Source organism: Harpegnathos saltator, unplaced genomic scaffold (assembly GCF_003227715.2).
Source record: "Harpegnathos saltator strain DR-91 unplaced genomic scaffold, Hsal_v8.6 scaffold126, whole genome shotgun sequence".
Classification (NCBI taxonomy): domain Eukaryota; kingdom Metazoa; phylum Arthropoda; class Insecta; order Hymenoptera; family Formicidae; genus Harpegnathos; species Harpegnathos saltator.
This window is the reverse complement of record NW_020229902.1, coordinates 194,136-211,767: the sequence shown is the minus strand read 5'-3', so window position 1 is coordinate 211,767 and position 17,632 is coordinate 194,136. Positions and strand designations below refer to the sequence as shown.

The following is a 17,632-nucleotide window of genomic DNA, read 5'->3' as shown; positions in this document are numbered from 1 at the left end:
TGACGCGGCGCACACAGTCGTGTGGCAGTCGACGTGGAAGATAATCGACGCGACTCGATCGAACGCACGTCCGAAACGAGGATGACGGCGGTGCGGCGTCGCGCGCGAAATCTCTCTTGCGACTCGCGATCGCGTATTCGCGCCCGCTCCGGTTTTGTCTCTGCCGATGAAATTTTAGCCCGCGCGACTCGGCTCGTACTCGGCGAAATACGGACACGGAGTGCGAGCGGATCAGGCGTGAATGATGAGAGCCCTCAGCGCGCGCGCGGGTGATCCAGAGGCGATTTCACAGAGCACAATACCAATCAAATTGGAGAAGCGGGGATTACTGCGCTCTCGCGTTTCATTCCGTGTCAAACGTTTGTACGAGTGGCAAAGTATTCCGGATTTTCGCCGGGGCTCCTCGCACCCGTCGCTTTTCCTTCCCGCACTCGCATCTTCGGCGTGCCGCCGGGCGAGTAAAATGTAAAACGAATGATCGATCTGAAGAGAAATTTTCGTCGTGAAGGAGACGAACGAAAGAGAGAAGGATGAACCCGAATCGATGCGCCCCGAAGTTCAGTTCGTAGGTCGCAACGCGATTTCCTGGATTATTACGCGGGGAAAGAGTATCCTTTCAGCGTGGCAGGGAAAGAATAGAAGAAGCAGAAGAAGAAGGAGGAGGAACGGCCGAGAGACATTTTTCGGGCGGAGGCTTGAAATTCAAAGCACGACGGATCGTTAGCTCTCGCGAGCTACTAAAGCGGCTGAAAATAAAGAAATTAAGTTACGCGTCTCCCTTCGTCGCGCGTCCCTTTGATCTCTAATACGCCGAAATTCGATTTTTCTGCCAGCCGTGCCGGGCCAGCCGATCCGACAAAGTGGAGCGTAAATTTCGCGTTTCCTCGCCAATTCGCTCGGTTCTCGGCCAGTATAGCGGATTATTCTGCGACCTCTTGAAATTCCTCCTCCTCCTCTAGATGAAGAATCATGGTTGTCGGGGGTCAATTGTAGATATCGCCGAGACTGTCCGAATATTGATAATCTTTGCGAAATAATCTCACGACTTTCGCGCGCGCGCGCGCGTCGAATTTTATCCGCGAGTCGTTTAATCTGATTCAACACTCGCGACCGGCATTATTCGCGTGGAAAGAGAGATGGGCTCTAGAGAACAGGTCGCACGGCAACATCCGTAATCGCTCGGCAACAGCGGTGACTCTCTTATCCCTTCCCCATAAATCACCGTGAGAATTATGCCAATGCGATTTCGGCCGAACAAACGTGTAGGCTCAAGTTTTCCCTTCCGTTTACGAGCGCGCGCTTCACTCGCTTTTCTTGCCGCTTCACTGATGAAATATTCACAGCGGCGATCATCCGTTATTCCGGGATTTATGGATTCGCAGCTCCGATTATATTTTCATCGTTCGCGCCGCTCGCGCGAAACGAAGCGCGTCGCTCGTGTCCGGCTCTGCGAAAGAGGCGGAAGAGGATAACGCGCGGATAAAACTCGGCGACGCGGGCGACGAGAAAGTAATTAAAAAAGAATTAAATAATGTTAGCGCGAACGAGCGTCGCGTCGGTCCGTTGTGAAATAAACATTCGCTCATCACGCAGCGTGATCTATTTCGTTCAATCCGATTTAAATTCCATCTGATTCATTCCGGCGGTTAAATATTTGGTCGCGCTTTGCGACTTGCGCTCGCGCTCGTTTATTGCACAAATTGGAGTTTGTAATTTGGGCGATTCGCGCGCGCGCGCGCGCATCGATCGCGCTCTGGAAGACGCGCCAGGTGTATATAAACTCGTCCGCGTGCGATTTGATAAAATATATTGGCTACTCGCAGCGTGCACCGTGTGTTTGTTAATCGTCGAAGCGAAAATCCAGATCAGATTTTCAATTTGAAATCGCACCGCGCCGTGATCGCGTCGTTCACAAAGTGACACGAGTACATACGCCGGGAAACAATATGATGAGACGCTTTTCTTTTTCGCAAAGACTTTTCGGGATTGCGTCAGGTGTACAAATTCATGCGTCTCGCCGCTTCGATTCGGTGTCTAAACGGGACGGCGAACAAAACGGGTGGAACATTTGTGGAACAAACGCGATACGCTCGATGGGCGCGCCGTTAAATTAGAGAGACGTTCGATCGCGAACGTTCTGGAAACATAAATCCTCGCCGGGCCGCTGAGGGCCATTAATAGACGGAGACTGACTTTAGACTTTGGGCGAGGAGTACCGACTGTGTAGCAGGATGGAGAATTCATCTAGCGCGTTATCGAATTTCTTAAGATAGTCCGACCGAGTTCGCGCGCGCGTCGGAGCTCCTTCTCTTCTCGAGGCCGGCAACCTCGGCGAACGACAGCGCGTCGACGAGAAAGAGAGAGAGAGAGAGATGCTTCTCCTCGATAAAGAGTTAAAAACAGCTCGATCGCAGAAACGAGTGCGCGGCACTGAGACCCGGGGAATTGCTCCTCGGCTTCGCCGCGGCGTGACGGGCATTCTTTGGCGCGAGAGAGAGAGAGAGAGAGAGAGAGAGAGAGAGAGAGAGAGAGAGAGAGAGAGAGAGAGTAGATCACAGCGTGTCGGTTCGATCGAGAATCTCCGGACGCGCCGTGGCTGCATCGGCGGGTCGCTTGGTCTATAATTATACTCCGCAAAAACAATCCTCACTTGATGATACATCGGGATGATGCGTGTTTCGCGGTTCGACGAGGTAATTAGGCAGCCGGCCAACGGCACTCCGCGATTCCTTGCTTGCCCGCGCCGAACGTGAACAATAGCCGCCGCTCGCCCGGAATCCGCGGGACTCTTCAGCCTCTTTCGGCCGATATCATGCTTCTCTGTTTCCTCTTATCGGGCAATTACGTCTCTCGCGGAACTCCAATCGCTGAGCGACTTGGCGACAGTTTACGTTGACAATTACTCGGCCCGGCGATGTTATCCCGATCAATTGTAGCTCGCGCAACTGCAACTGCAGATTGCGGCTCGATTATCCGTCTGTCTTTCTCTTTTTATCGGACGGTTATACCGATCTACTTCAAGTGGAAACCGTGATTCGTTCGTTCACCACTTTCTTTCTTCCGCTGTGTCGTCGTTTTAAAATAAGAAACTGATTTTCTCTCTCGCTCTCTCTCTCTCTCTCTCTCTCTCTCTCTCTCTCTCTCTCTCTCTCTCTCTCTCTCTCTCTCTCTCTCTCTCTCTCTCTGTCGGCCAATTCGAGATAGCGAGAAGCCCGGTCTCGATATGCGAACGGTCTCTGTACGGTCGCACCGCCTAATAATTTATATAACTTTACACGTCGTATATCACGCATCTCTCTCGTCGCGCGTCGTGACTCCGAGCGTGAAAGATCGCCGGGAGAAACGTGCTCGCGCCCGGTTCCACCATTTTTGAAATGGCGAAACGCAATCGCGAAGTCACACAGGCTTTATTAGACGTGAGGAACGACGCGACGGGGAGAGGGAAGGGGACTGTAACGGGGTGCGAGGAAAATAGAATTTTCCGCCACATAATTTATAGATACATATGAAGTATGTCGGAGTGCGCGCGCGCGCGCTTGCCCAGTAATGTCGCGGGGGGTAACCTACTTTCACCGCGTCCATATGCGTTTTTACGTACGTGTGTGGGTAATATAGGAAATAGGTCGAGGGTAGTTTCCGTTCTGTAGGTGGTTTCGCTAAATGAATATTAATGCGCGTCTAGCGAGCGCGCTCACACCGAGCCAACCCTCATTTCGGCTTCGAGCTTGCGGATATGAAACGCTTCTTACGTTTAGAGGGTGGAGGAGGGGGGGGGGCCGGACACCCCCGCTCGGCCGAATTTGCGCCGAATTAATTATCTTTTTTCTCGACGAAATTTCGTTCCGTCGAAGTAACGCGATCGCGCGCGAGCTGTGCCGCACGCGCAACGCAACTATTTCGAGAGATCTCGATATAAACAAATTGCGTCACGTTCAATTATACGTTTGCTAATTAGCGTGTAAAGTTTTAATGAATCTGCAAGCGCCGAGGAATAGAAACGGTCAATTAAATAAAAATTTGTCCGCGAGGGAAAGGAGAATTGAGCGCGCGCGGAGTCAGAGTGAATACGTCGGGAAGATGCCCGGAGATCCGTTTTCCTCTTATCAAATCTTTCCTCATTTACCGGCGCTTATTTCCCAACGGAGAATGAGATCCTGTATCGGAATCCCGAGACTTCGCCTACGGGCAGGAGAACTTTTCTAATCGGTTACACACGGAAAAGAATATCATCCGAGCCAATGAAGAAAAGGCAGAGAGATTATCGGATGAGTAAAAAAATGTCTTTCGTCTTCTTCTCTTCTACCATTTTCCGTCCATCTCGGATACGCGAATATCAAAATAAAAAAAACTCTCATCATCCGTAGATGATTATTGTATATCGTAATACTCCGACTCTTTTCTGACTTTCAATCTGCAATTTCGATGGCCAAGATTGTGAAATGATTTGACGAACCAAAATCAAATCGGTCGAGGGATTGCATTAAATTCGTGTCATACGGGAGGACGACGGCCGGCGAGCAGTGAGAAAAATGCTGCGCTTTGCGAATTTTATTTCTGCATGTCCGTTTTCATACGACCGATTATTTTTATCCTCCTCCTCCCGTTTATCCCGGCTATCTGAAACCTGGAAGAGGTATCGCGGACCGAGATTAGGTAACCGAAATCTCCTTCCACCGCGAGTTCTTCAGAAAAATACACGGACTGCGAACACATCCGGACGATATTCAATTTTCCGTCGTAAATCTTTCCGGCGGCGCGCCACATTTATCCTCGTCGCCGCATTGGCCATCTTCGAGGATTCTCCGGTGTATTCGCCCAAGAACGATGGCGAGGCTGCCTTCGCGTTTGCCGCTCGTTCTGTTCCCAGATGCGTTAATCTTGCCGCCTTTCGTCCACGTCCGCCTCGCAGCCGTTCGGTAACCGCGGGATAGGATATTTCGTGCACGTAGTCAATTTACCCGGCGAAATGAGCAGCTTACCAGAGTGATGGATTCCGCGACAAGACACCGATCCTGTCGGCACTGAACGAAACGCAAGTCGTATTAATTAATAACGTAAAGGCGATGGAAGTATAAGATGAACGCGGCCCACTCCAACTAGTCTCATTTTAGCGCTGAAACCGATCCGCGCTGAAACCGATCCGGAAGACGACCGGGAGAGAATTTTCCGCGCGCAGTTCCCACGAATTATATAATTTTATTCGTGGATATAATTGAAACATTCGATGAAGTATATTAAACCTACACATATAGAATTACGAAGGAGTAAAGAAAGAACGTGCGCTTCGAAGTAATTTTATCTTGGACGCACAGACTGTCCTTATCCTTTAAAAGCAAGATAAACGTCTCTAAGAGAAAATACGCAGGGACATCGGTTGGTCAAGAACGTTTAAATTCCTTTCTTGCTTTAGAGAGTTACGTCCGGCATCCGTCGTCTATGTCGATCAACTAAAGGTATAATTGCAAGTCAGTCAAACAGGTTGGCTGCGTATTTCGCGTTAAAATGAATCGAGTGTCATCCACCTTAGATAAATAAGACCACCGCTCCGCGATAACGAGAATTATGGCCGGCGAAACTTAATTGGCGCAAGCGCGGAAATTGTCATCAGCCTATCCGAATCTCTGAAGACACCGTCGCGTCGCCGTCGGTCGGCTTGTACGCATCCCCTGGATAAACTTCCTGCCGGAAAGTTCGGCGAAAGTTAAAATTAAACATCGAACTTCCTGTCTGTCCTGTCAGTAGTGTCCGCGCGCATGGACACTACAGTCTCTTTAAATACGAGGGAATTGCAATGATTCTCGTGCAATTAATCCCGGCTTGACGCGCACCGTCGGGACGCCGAAAAATCGTCACTATTATTCCCCCCCTCTTTAACAACGACAATCTACAACCAGAGGTCAAAGAGATTCTCCGAAAAGCCAAACGCCAACGCCAACGCTCTCGACGGTGTCGAGCTACGGTAATTTCCGAGCAAATCCCGGGAATAAATTCTCAATCCGCACGCGCGAATTCCGGGAAAATAGATTATAATTAATAGCGAAAACTACGGGAGGGAATATTTTAACGCAAGCGTCGTCGGAGCTTTCTGAGAGAGGTGCACGCGTGGAAATATCGGCTGACGTGATTCGCGTGAAGGTCGGCACGGCGAGCGCTCAAGGAAAATTAGCGATGGCGCGACATCAGGCGAAAGACCTCCGGTGTCCCGCGTCTTCAAACTCAATTATTGTCTCGCAATTAACGGCCGGTCGAGCTCATGAGAGTTAGGCAGGTTACGAACTAACGACGAAGTTCGACCAGTGACGCGCCATAATGTAATTGGCTCACCGTGTGTGCGCGCGCGCGCGTCACTGATTGCGCTACCTATCTGGCACAAATGATTGGTCTTTTCAAAACGGAGCCGCTCGGACCGAGGAAAATTATCTCCGTGGCGGATGTCAAGCGATGAATTAATTGGCTCTCGCGAGGGACAGGCTGTAATAAAAATCTCCTAAATTTTTGCTTCTTAGTTTTTGCTCAACCAAGTAATTTCTTTGTTCTCTTTTTATCTTTGGAATCGACTCGTATCCCACGTACCTCGAGTGTTTCACACTCTTGTCACACTCGTCTCTCTTTCAATATTTATCTTTATCGGTAATTACGTTTTCGAATCAAGTGACTTTTACGAGAGCGAGAATCGCGTTAAAATCTTCTTTATTTCTTCATCCAGGACTCGGCCAAGTCCTGTTTACATCGTCCTGGAATGGGAGAAATATCGGAAATAAATTTTAATTATTACAAGGATCTGGTCGCTCGTCATTCCCAGGCCTCGGAATAACGTTGATTTAATCAATGCGCCATTTTCATCGCCGTGTTCATCACAGGGCGACAGGGCGAAATCGGGGCGTAATCTCGCGAGAAAAGAGAGCTGTAGAGACGGAGCTGGGAGGGGTAATATTAATATAAGGAGAGAGCGGCCTCGTCTGTGCGCGACGAATCGCAGGCGCATCGCGCCGCGTCGAGATTGAATCAATATAATCAAAATCGGATATCGAATATTGAATCAGGCGCCATGACTATCGGTACACATAAGCGGCGAAAGATTTCCCACACCTCCGCGGTCTGTGCTGCTGCTCGCCGGGCGCACACAGAGGCTACATTTCCAGGCCGAGCTTCGGCATTACCGTCGGAAAGAAAGCGGGGGGAGCGTAGAGACTGCGTTCTCGCGAAAATCGCTCGTGTATTTTACATAACAAACTCGAGTCGAATTTTGCTTTCACATTACGATCCTGCAGCTTCCATCGACCTTGGAAGGCTGTATTTTTCTATCTCGGTGCTGCAAATGCTCGCTTAATGTCGTTTTCTCCGTATTGAATTGTCTTTCAAAATTTTTCGTTTACTTAATATTCGATTGTGTCAATATTTTATCTACATTTAATATCCATTGTCAGTTGCAACGTGCAATGTATTAACAAGTAACTTATTTATTTGTAGATAAAATACGTACAATAAGCAAATATTAAATAACACGATTAGGACTAATGGACAAATATTTAGTGTTCAAGTAAAACAACCAATTTTATATTCCATCGTATAATCTTGTGAATACATCTGAAATCACATAATATAGCTGCCCCGCCCTGCCCTGCCTCCTTCATTTTAGCTCCCCGACTCAGCATTTTTTCCTGGCTACACCGTCTATCTGATACTCCGGATACTTCTTCGTGGCACTGATACTCGCGTAAGTATGCTATATATTCGATCGAGAGAATATCGGTTAATTAACGCGATGCCGATCAGAGTCTTATCGAATATTTCAAAAGCCGACGAAATATTAGCAAGTCTCGAAATGTAGCACTCCTCGCAATCAGTGATGAGAAAAACACACGAAAGTCATCCCCTCTCCAGATCGTCGGTGATGTTTACCGAACGTCAATCAAAATATTGCTGACCTTCGTAACGGTTAGATAGACATGCTTTCGTGCGCGAACACTTCTCCGAGCGTTCATTAAGTTTCGAGCCGTTCCGGGCTAAGTGTATCGATACGTTATTTATCATACCTCTCGTGAGTGTTAAGACATTCCGTCAGCTCTTGAAATACTTCGTCAAGTTTACGTTGACGTCGCGTTGTTTAACACGCGCATCTCCGGTCGCATTGTATCTACGCGAGTTTTAGTGCCAGGTGACTACGACGAAGCAGCCAGAATACTGGGTCGAGGAGCCAGGACGTAGGATATCGGAAGCGGCATCTCGTATACTCCCAGGTATGTGGAAATCGCATTTATTATGCACGAAATTCCTCTGTCGTCAATGGACGTGTTGTTCTTCATTCTTTTCTTTTTTAAATACTCACGGCGAGTAAAGAGAGGTCAGAATCGAAATTTAGGCCGATATTTATAGTCCCCGTAATCACCCGACGTTCGTTAACATCATCATTAGGTCGTTCGTTCTCGTCGTCGATCAAATCGCTGGGAAAGATCAACCGCAAGGGGTGGAGAAGTCGTCGGCGCAAACGCTCGGACGTGCGTTGTCAAATTGAACGTAATATCGCAGGATCTTTACGCGGGGGAGGGGAGGGGATGGGAAGGAAGAGATCAAAGGCGTCGCGCGTTACTGCCGCATCGCGTGCACGCAGAGCGCCGGTGATTCGATTCTTCCGGTGGCGTCCCTTTGCGAGCGGAAAAATCGTTTTCGCGAAAGCTGCTCGTTCCCCGTTCGAACGTCGCGCGCGATCACACAAGGTGGAGATCGAAAGAAAGCCAGCTAGCTAGCTAGCTAACTCTCCGCCTCCTCGGCGTTTCATCTCCGGGTTCGCGTTCTCTGTGCATCGCAAAGCGCGACCAGGTGTATCGCGCGCGCGGTAACGGCAAGGGACTCTTGAGAGACGAATATTTCCGAGGTCCGCGACCGGGTTGGCTGGGAAGGGTCGAGGGGGAGGGGGGGGGGAGCGCCGATGCGGTGAGTTACTTAAGACCTTCTTGCTCGATGGAATCAAGTGTTTCGTGTCTCGGGACCTACTTTCCGCTCGCTGGCCCCACCAAGGCGAACGTTATCTGCGCGAGCAGGCTTCTATCTTCGACGACACACACTATGTTTATATATGGGCTCGCGGAGGCTTCCCGAGGCTCTTATTGGATGAAGCAGTAACAATGCAGCTGTGTAATTACCAAATCCTTTTAATACCCTAACAAGAATGCGTACGTGCGCACGCGCGCGCGCGCGCACACACACACACACACACACACACGTACGCCTGCTATTACGGTAACAGCGTCCGTCCATCTTGATTATCGCTTCACTTATTTAACTCATCAGGTCGGTTAGGAACTTGTCCTTGCTCCGTGTTAAGTTCCGCTTGAAATCGGCCAATGGGCTGGCTCTTAGTGGCTGAAAAACAGGGGCTGAAAAAATTGGCTGTTTGATTAGAAAAAATATTGGGTTGGCAACTAAGTGATTGCGGATTTTAAATAAGAATGAAAATTCAAAATTTTAAATTTGCTTTCTTAAATTTTTTTCAATGCATGTATGCGATACATTGAGCTTCTCTGCTCAATATCACGTGTTGTGCAATGACGATCTGAATCGATAATGGCCTTGATGTGGGTCTCATCGACTTCAACTGGACGGCCAGATCGTTGAGCATTTTTCAATGAAAAATCACCAGAACGAAATCTGGCAAACCAATTTTGACACTGCCTTTCTTTCAAGGCTTCATTCCCATATACGGCACATAACTTCTTGTGTGCTCGCGATGCGTTCTTGCCTTTTCGGAAGTAATACAATAAAATATGTCTGAAGTGCACGTCTTGCTCTTCCATTTTTAAATTGGGATAAAAACAAAACTAAAGAACTAATCGATATAATTTTTGTACTAAATGAAAGGTAGAAGTCCAAACAATAAGAAAAAAATATATAGGTTAGGTACTTTGAACGTACGTTAACGAAACAAAAGAAAGTGTAAAATCCATCTGTCGACAAAATCCGCAATCACTTAGTTGCCAATCCAATATATGACGTTGGAAGTTGCTGTGTTACGGCGGGTAATGACTTTGCTCAAACTTTTGCCGTGCAAACAACCACTTGAAATTAAGCTGAATTTTTCAAGCGGCGATACGTATAACGCTGCCGTGGAACATCGTTAGCGCAGTGTGCGACCTCTCCGGTTACATCGAAGTCATAATTACTCGCGTCGCAGGGCGGGTCGTCGACGGGCTCGCGAATTTTTCTGCTTTCCGACGGATTTCGTTTCCGTCAGGAGGAAGATGAACGAGCGACTCGAGGGCAAAGGTAATTTTCGTGTGGCGACGGCGGGAGTCGAAGAGTCCTCAAGACAAAGTCGATCGTCGTGGAAGATGAGGCAGAAAACTTTCCTCCCCCGTGACGCAACGTGACGCGCGACGCATCGATCTTGGCACTCGCGCGCGCACGTTAAGTTCGATCTGGATTTCCCACGTAGTTCGACCCCTCCTCCCCGGAAATTCTGAAACTTTCGCGACAAAGTCTTAGATGTGACGAGGAACGATCGAGAGGGCGAGAAAGGAGAGAAGCCAACGCGCGATCATGGAGGGGGTGGTGCAATCATGGATGTGACTTCCGCTCGCTTTCGCTTCTATTACGCGTGTAATAACGTCTTTCTGGCGCTGCGTAACGCTAAATAAGCTATATATTGCGTAAAAGCTCTTTCTCTAACAAGCCACTCATATTTCTCGTACTTGTGAATTTTTTAATTAATCGAAAGTAGGTTTGTGCGATAAACATATATCGAGATAGGACTTGATTCGCTCTCCGTGGTAAATTCTTTTTCAGATCTAACGTTGCTGCGTCTTTCTAATTAATATCGGACTTTGGATTTTCTTTCACTTTATCGTCCGCTTCATTCGGAAATCTTTCTCTCATTAGACATTCGTCATCGCGTTGAATTGGCAGCAAAGCACTCGACGTGTTGTTTCGCATAATCGGCGCCAAAGGGGCTGCTGAAGCAACATCGCAATCAATATTCTTTCCGTCGTCGTAAATTCCATTTTGCCGTCGCAGCTACACGCCGGCATTAATTTAATAAGTCGCGATCAAAAGAGTCCGGCTTCGTGCTCGCAGCCAGTAATTAACAAGGCGCGAAGTAAGGTAGATTGTATATGTACACGAGAGCGGGGCGTACGGCTCTCGCGTGATTGCATTTTTTCCATGTTCCGCTTAATGACACCCCTCGCGTAATTATACCATAAATTTTAATCGCCCGCACTCATATCCGCCACGTTCTGCCAACGGTGATTTAAAAAATTACATTACCAGCTAAGATCCTTCTCTCTCTCTCTCTCTCTCTCTCTCTCTCTCTCTCTCTCTCTCTCTCTCTCTCTCTCTCTCTCCCCCCTTCTCTCTTTCTTTTTTTCTTTTTTGTCCGTCTAATCCGACAGCTACTCGCGTGGCGCAGCGTGCGAGACTCCACGATAGTTTGAATTAAAACAATTTTAATTGCGCGACACTCGCAACGCGTATAATTACAAAGCACACGGGTTAAAGCTCGGATTTACGCGTCGACGCGTATTGTATCGAGCATCAACCCATCTCTCTCTCTCTCTGTCTCTCTCTCTTTACTGGGGATTTAAATAAGTCAATATATATATATATATATACACATATATATGTATATGGCAGTGGTTTTTTCATCTTTTATAATTCAAGTATATTATAACTCAAATATATGACAAATATGACCGCTGATTTGTTCGACGGGCCAAAGTCAAGTCAAGAACAACCTTCATTCGCGGAAGGAAACAAATTAGAGGAGTAAAAGCGTTTAATTTACAACGGTACGAAGCATTATACATCAACGGTTAGCAGCGTGTGTAAATTAATCCTGCGTAATGGTAATATAATTTCGTATAATCCGATACGACTTGCTTGAGCCTTCTATAATCCGATACCGCTCGGTAGGATCTAATGAGAATTCTTCGTCGCGATTCGGCCGGAAATACGCAGATACTATTACACGAATATTAACGCGAAAAATAATTCTCTTTCTCTCCCTCGTTACTTTCTCCTCCTTTTTCTTCGGAGAGACAAGATTTTAATCTCGGTTCAGCGAGGCGAGCATGAATTAACGCAAGGGACGAAACTTTTGCGCCAGCCCGAGTGCGTCGTGATAATACCTCGTGTTATTTCATCGCGCAACAATTTAGCGGCGACGGCGATTCTCTTCTCCCCTCGCTTACAAGGGGACTCGACTCGCGCGATTTCGGTCGGCTCTCGCGGCGACCTGCGCGCTTTCCCGAGATCAAATTTCCGTCATAGCGTCGCCTTTAATTTTATAACCCCTCCTCCTAATTCGCGCGCATAATTTTAACGTGATAAAGTGTCGCTTGTTTATACACTGACACCGTACCGTCGGGCTGCTCGAGTGACCTCCTGCAGCGGACTATAAATGGGCAATGCATTATAACGATGGCGCGCGATGAAACCATCTCGCACCGCGATAAATCGAGTAATAATTTTGCGCGAATCGTCCGGCGAGATTTAATGCAACTATCGACGCGAGTGACGCGCGAGTAGCGACGACCGGGCTGGCACATGTAGCGTTAAAATTCTCTCCGATTAACGAACTCGGCTGTCCCGCTGTGCGCGCCAATACGGGACGATGCGATGGTTGCCGCAATATCGCGCACGGAGCGCGATCTCGCGAGCCTACAGTGACGAGATATTACTAATTATTAATTGCCAATGAATTCTGCCGGCTGCCGCCGCCGCCGCCGCCGCCGTCATAGTCGGCCTTTAATTAAAATTTTCAATCTCCAAATTCAAATATTTACCGTGACAATTAACTATAATCCCGTGCGCTCGCGACGGGATTATGCGTTCTGCCATCTTCCGAGCTCGAATAAAGCGTTTCTCCCGTAGAAGATCTACCGATTAGAGAATATTCGATGTGATCTCGTGTCCGCTTTGCAGCGCCGCCCATCGCATCCCCGTCGGGATTTATATCTCATTTCTACTTTCTTTTGTATCTTCTCTCTGTGTGCGTTTTTTGATTCTCCGTCCTTAATTTCTATTTAAGTGTTCCATGCGTCCAAGCCGCTTCCAATTTTTCACTGAGATTGAATTAGCGGACTGTTTTCTTATAATTAAATATCAAACGGGTACAAAATTTTATATATACATAACGCTCGCAGCACTTTGAAACGCAAAATACGCTTGTTTGAGTTCGAAACAAGCGACGTGTATTGTAAGAACGACATTAATTAAAGAATTTCCATTTTCATTCATATATTCCTTCATATATTCGTCTCTTACGAATGTGGATTTTATATTTCTATAAAGAGACAGACAGAGAGAGAGAGAGAGAGAGGGGGGGGGGGGGGGGGGGAGGAGGGAGAAAAAGAGAATAAAAGGAAGGATAAATTCGGAATCGAATGCCCGTCCCACCTATAATATTTCGGCCTACTTAACGTCCGTAGGCGGGTGTACGATACTACTTGGACGATTGGCCATTTTGTTGATGGGATGGAATCTCGGTGAAAGCCTTTCGATCTGATGAACATCCGACGTACTTTGAACGCGCTGGGACGAACGAACGAAGTTATTGAAGTCGCTGTCGATTTACGCGTATTTCACCGAACGGGACAGACACGTTAAAGATTATTCTTGAGATCGATACAGATTTCCTCTTAACGTCCGGGAAAAGGCCGGGGCTTATTTCCTTCTTGGAAATATGACACATGTACAGAAGTCATCGATACGTACACGCACATGTAAGAAAAAGAAAAAAAAGTATTCCCGACGGAGAGAAGTACAGGCGCCGCGAGCGGTTAAGGTATTAAACAATTGCGCATTAAGTTACTAACGAGTCGCCGGAATGGCAGATGCCACTTGCTCGCGTATTTGTCACTCCTATTGCATTAATTACAGAAGAGAAAGACAAAATACGTCGAATAAAAACGGCAGAGCCGGACAGGGTAGGGAACTCGGTAGTCGATACGTTTTAATTATCAACGCCGATCGATGTGACTAGCTCTTTTTGTTTCCTTTTTTACCCCTCTCTTTTTTTCGCAAAAAGCGCTTCCAATTTTCACTTGCACAAAGAATAGGAGATGAATTTTCGCGTTTTTCGCGAATTTTAAGTGCGCTGGACTAACAAGCGCGCACGCGGATGCTACGCCGCCGCCGCCGCCGCCGCCGCCGCCGCCGCCGCCGCATTCTCGTCGCATTGTTGCGTTCCCCAGGCTGTTGTATGATATTGCTGGGAACGAGCGGCCCCGACAACCTGGCTAGAGTTGCTAACGACTCATTCCGTAACGAGCTTTAATTAATGTCGCGCGCCCTGTTGGTCGCGCATTACGAAAGAGCGCGGGATCGAACATGATTGAGTGCACCAAACCGACGGATAATCGGCAGAGAAATGCCGGGAAACGAGAAATCAGTCTCCCGTCTCTTAGAACGTTCGTCTACGATAAAGCATTCATCATCTGCGATATCGTCACGTTGTCGATTATTTGGACACCAAGTCGATGCGCATGGACTGTATTACGTCACATTCCCCGGCGTTCCCCGGCTTGCGTATTTTGAAAGTAAGATCACCGCGGCGTAGTCGTTAACCGATAACAGAGAATACGATCTATATTTTGTGGACTCGCGGACTCTCTCGATAGCACGCCGGTTCTCCGCTTTAAGAGGATATTGTCGCAGAGACGTACCTCAAAGGATTAATTAAAAATTCAGCCGGCTATTAGACGCAGGAACACAGCGGGGGGACCAGGGAGGGGGGGAGGGGGAGCGCGCGTTATCGATGGCTCGAGTGCATTTCCTGGATTCATCCCGCCGTACACCTGGACGGAAATACATACAGTCCGACGGGTGCGGCCAATAAAACGCATTCTTCTGTATGGCCGAACGGCGCGGCGGACTCGATTTCAATTCGCGTGCACGCCGTGTAGTTAACGGGCCGGAGAATCTCGTCGATCTCGTCGAGCTCGGCGGAGCCGATTTCGCTGGCGCGGCGAACTTGCCGCTTTAGCGAGAAGATGGATTCGAAATCGAAGCGGACAGATATCGGACGCGGCGGAGAATCGAGTCCGCGAGCGCGACGTGACGCGACCTCGGATGGAGCATTATTCGACGGCGAATAATGCTCCCGATCCAGCGCGATTAATCCGAGCGCATCGCCATTTATTTCGCGCATACTTGAAACGGCTCCCGAGGAAGCTATTATGTCGCGAATTCGGCGTCTTCCGACTTTGCAGCAAGCTCGCTCGCTCCCTCCCTCCCTCCCTCGTCAGACAATTTTGTCGTTCGACGTGTGTCCGTGAAATGTGGATTTTCAATGTAGGGAGCAATTTAAGGAGGGGAGGGAATTTCGGAAAATTTATTTTCATTTGGAAGATGAAACATCCCTGCGATGTTCGGCGAACCTGCCGAGTCGTCGCGGTGACGTTCGCGACCTCACGTTCGCCCGCGACGAACTCGTAAATCGACGGGAGGTCGCGTTAATTCCAGAACGACGCGCAAACGAAAACGACTCGCTCGCTGGGAGTTGACGCGCAATTAGAGTTTCTAATCGACGTACCGGTGGTGGCACGCAGGTAAACGTGCGTAATAGTATCGCTGATTCCGTTCGTCCATTAAACTCAGCTTTCTAATCAACGCGCGCGATCAAATCATTATAACACTCCCCGGTCGTCGTTAATAGATAAATCGCGTTGGAAATTGTGTTGACATTTCACAGCGCGCGACGCAGCTAGTGGATGATATTCGCTCACTTATTTCGCAGCAAGTAGCTAGCAATCATTGATATCGTTGAGATTGTTGAAGTGAAAAATTGCCAGCGGGAGAATAATGAAGATTCATCGGAAAGATCTCTCCTGCGAAATAAACAAAAATCAGAAGGAAATCGCTGTCAAGATAAGACAATAAGAGCTAAACCGTGGTTAGCCGCGCGTTATTATACATAATAATACAGAAATACCTTAACAATGCTGAAAGGTTCGCTCGATTTTCGTCCTCCCTCTTCGATGACGTGAAAAGTCAGGTAGCCGGACACGAGTGAGCCGATTGAGTCGTACTGGACTGTTAACTCGCAAACTCAATCAGAGAGTCAGCTATGGGAGAATTCTCAATTCCTCGAAAGGAAGCATAAAGATCAGCACGGATAGGATACAGTAAATCTGATCTCTGACAAGACGGATGACAATCGACGAAAGTAGGCTGGGTCAAGGATGCGGACGAACCCTCTCATGCGTGACACGCGCCTCGCCGCCACCGGATATCTATATATCGTCGAAATCCGATTACCGACCGCAAGTGGTCCCCCGAGTAAGCTATTATGTCGCGCTTCTGTCCTCGTTCGACCTTGTGTGTAGTCCGAAGTCACCCTCCACCTTCGATCCTCGTCGGGGAGGACGTATCGTCGACGCGGACCACACGCCCGCCACCGTCGTGTTTCGCGTGATCTGCCGTTGGTTTGCTCGGTAGGCCGCAGAGTGTGCAGCTCTCTCAGCGCTGCGCAGCAGCAGCAATAACGCGGCTGCTACACACAGTCGCTGATTTCGCAGCTTCGGGCCGAACGCGCGTCGTGCGAACCTTCATAGAGGAGGCCGCACGACGACACGACCTGTCGCGCAATCGATACGCAATTTGGAGCGCGAGTCTCAGCGCGAAAATAGCCGGTCGCCGCGCGCGCCTCAGCGTCAGAAGCAGCGCGCGATTGCGCGTTTGCTTCTGTAATTATCCGCGGTATATCTCGCGGGCGTGCGAACGGACCATGGACGGAGATCGCGGATGCGGAATAAACATATCGTTGGGAATTCCGAAGATCTGTACCAACCTTCGAGGAATCGTGGTATACGAGGAGTCGGGAACGACTGACGCTGACGAATTTTCCTCAGCGGAGAGAGGCCTCTCGCTGCGCGTCTCGTTTAATGATTCGCTACAATGAACCGAATGTGTACGTGCTTGAAAATTCAAACATGTCCCGAAACCTGTAAGATTCGTTTCCGATCATTCGTACCAGAATTAATCGGGCAACAGAGTAGTTTCGCGCATTTGCTCGGAGCGACGAAATGGGGATGAGAGAGAGAGAGAGAGAGAGAGAAGAGGAGGAGGAAACGAAAGGAATAGCAAACAAAGTTGGCGGTCATAATAATTAACCGACGAACGCACATAGTCGGTTTATCTCGTGGCGCTCGCAGTTTTTCGCAACGTCGACGCAATTTTCTTCCGCGCCGGGGCCCGGGGCGCGAGCCGATAAATGATTTACCGGCCCGTAATTACGGAAGGCGCAATCCGTAAACGCTTTTTCCCCGCTGAATCGCCGTCTGATTTGACACGCAGGCGAAACACAGGCGTGAGCGTGCGCGCATCGTAGTAAGCGCGCGCGATTCAATGCTATTAGCGAGCACATGGAAGTAGACAAAAGTATTGATCATCGACGAGTTCGGCGAGCTCTCGAGATGCTACCCCCCCCCTCCCTCCCCCGCCCGTGCCCTTCCCTGTCCGTAGCTTGCCGCGACCGTCCCTCTCTGACTTTCCAACGTTCCCTTTTACTTCTCTCCTCTCGCCGATTCTCCGTCTCTCTCGCTCGTGTGATTGCCCCATTGAAATTCCCGACGCTGCATATTAATGCCGCCGTATAAATCCAGCTGCTAACCGCCCTCCAGGCTTCAGCAGCCAT

General features: G+C 48.7%; 1 protein-coding gene across 6 annotated transcripts in view; it reads left to right on the top strand.

The window, feature by feature from the left end:
* Positions 1-17,632, top strand: part of mub (poly(rC)-binding protein mub) — a 113,848-nt gene that overhangs the window by 30,911 nt on the left and 65,305 nt on the right. Inside the window, exon 1 of one of the 6 annotated variants that reach the window (XM_025306736.1) lies at positions 8,144-8,240. The exons of the other annotated variants lie outside the window; for them this stretch is intronic. The gene's annotated coding sequence lies outside the window, so the exon portion shown is untranslated. Of the gene's footprint in view, positions 1-8,143; positions 8,241-17,632 lie in introns of those variants that run through there. 6 annotated transcript variants of the gene reach the window in all.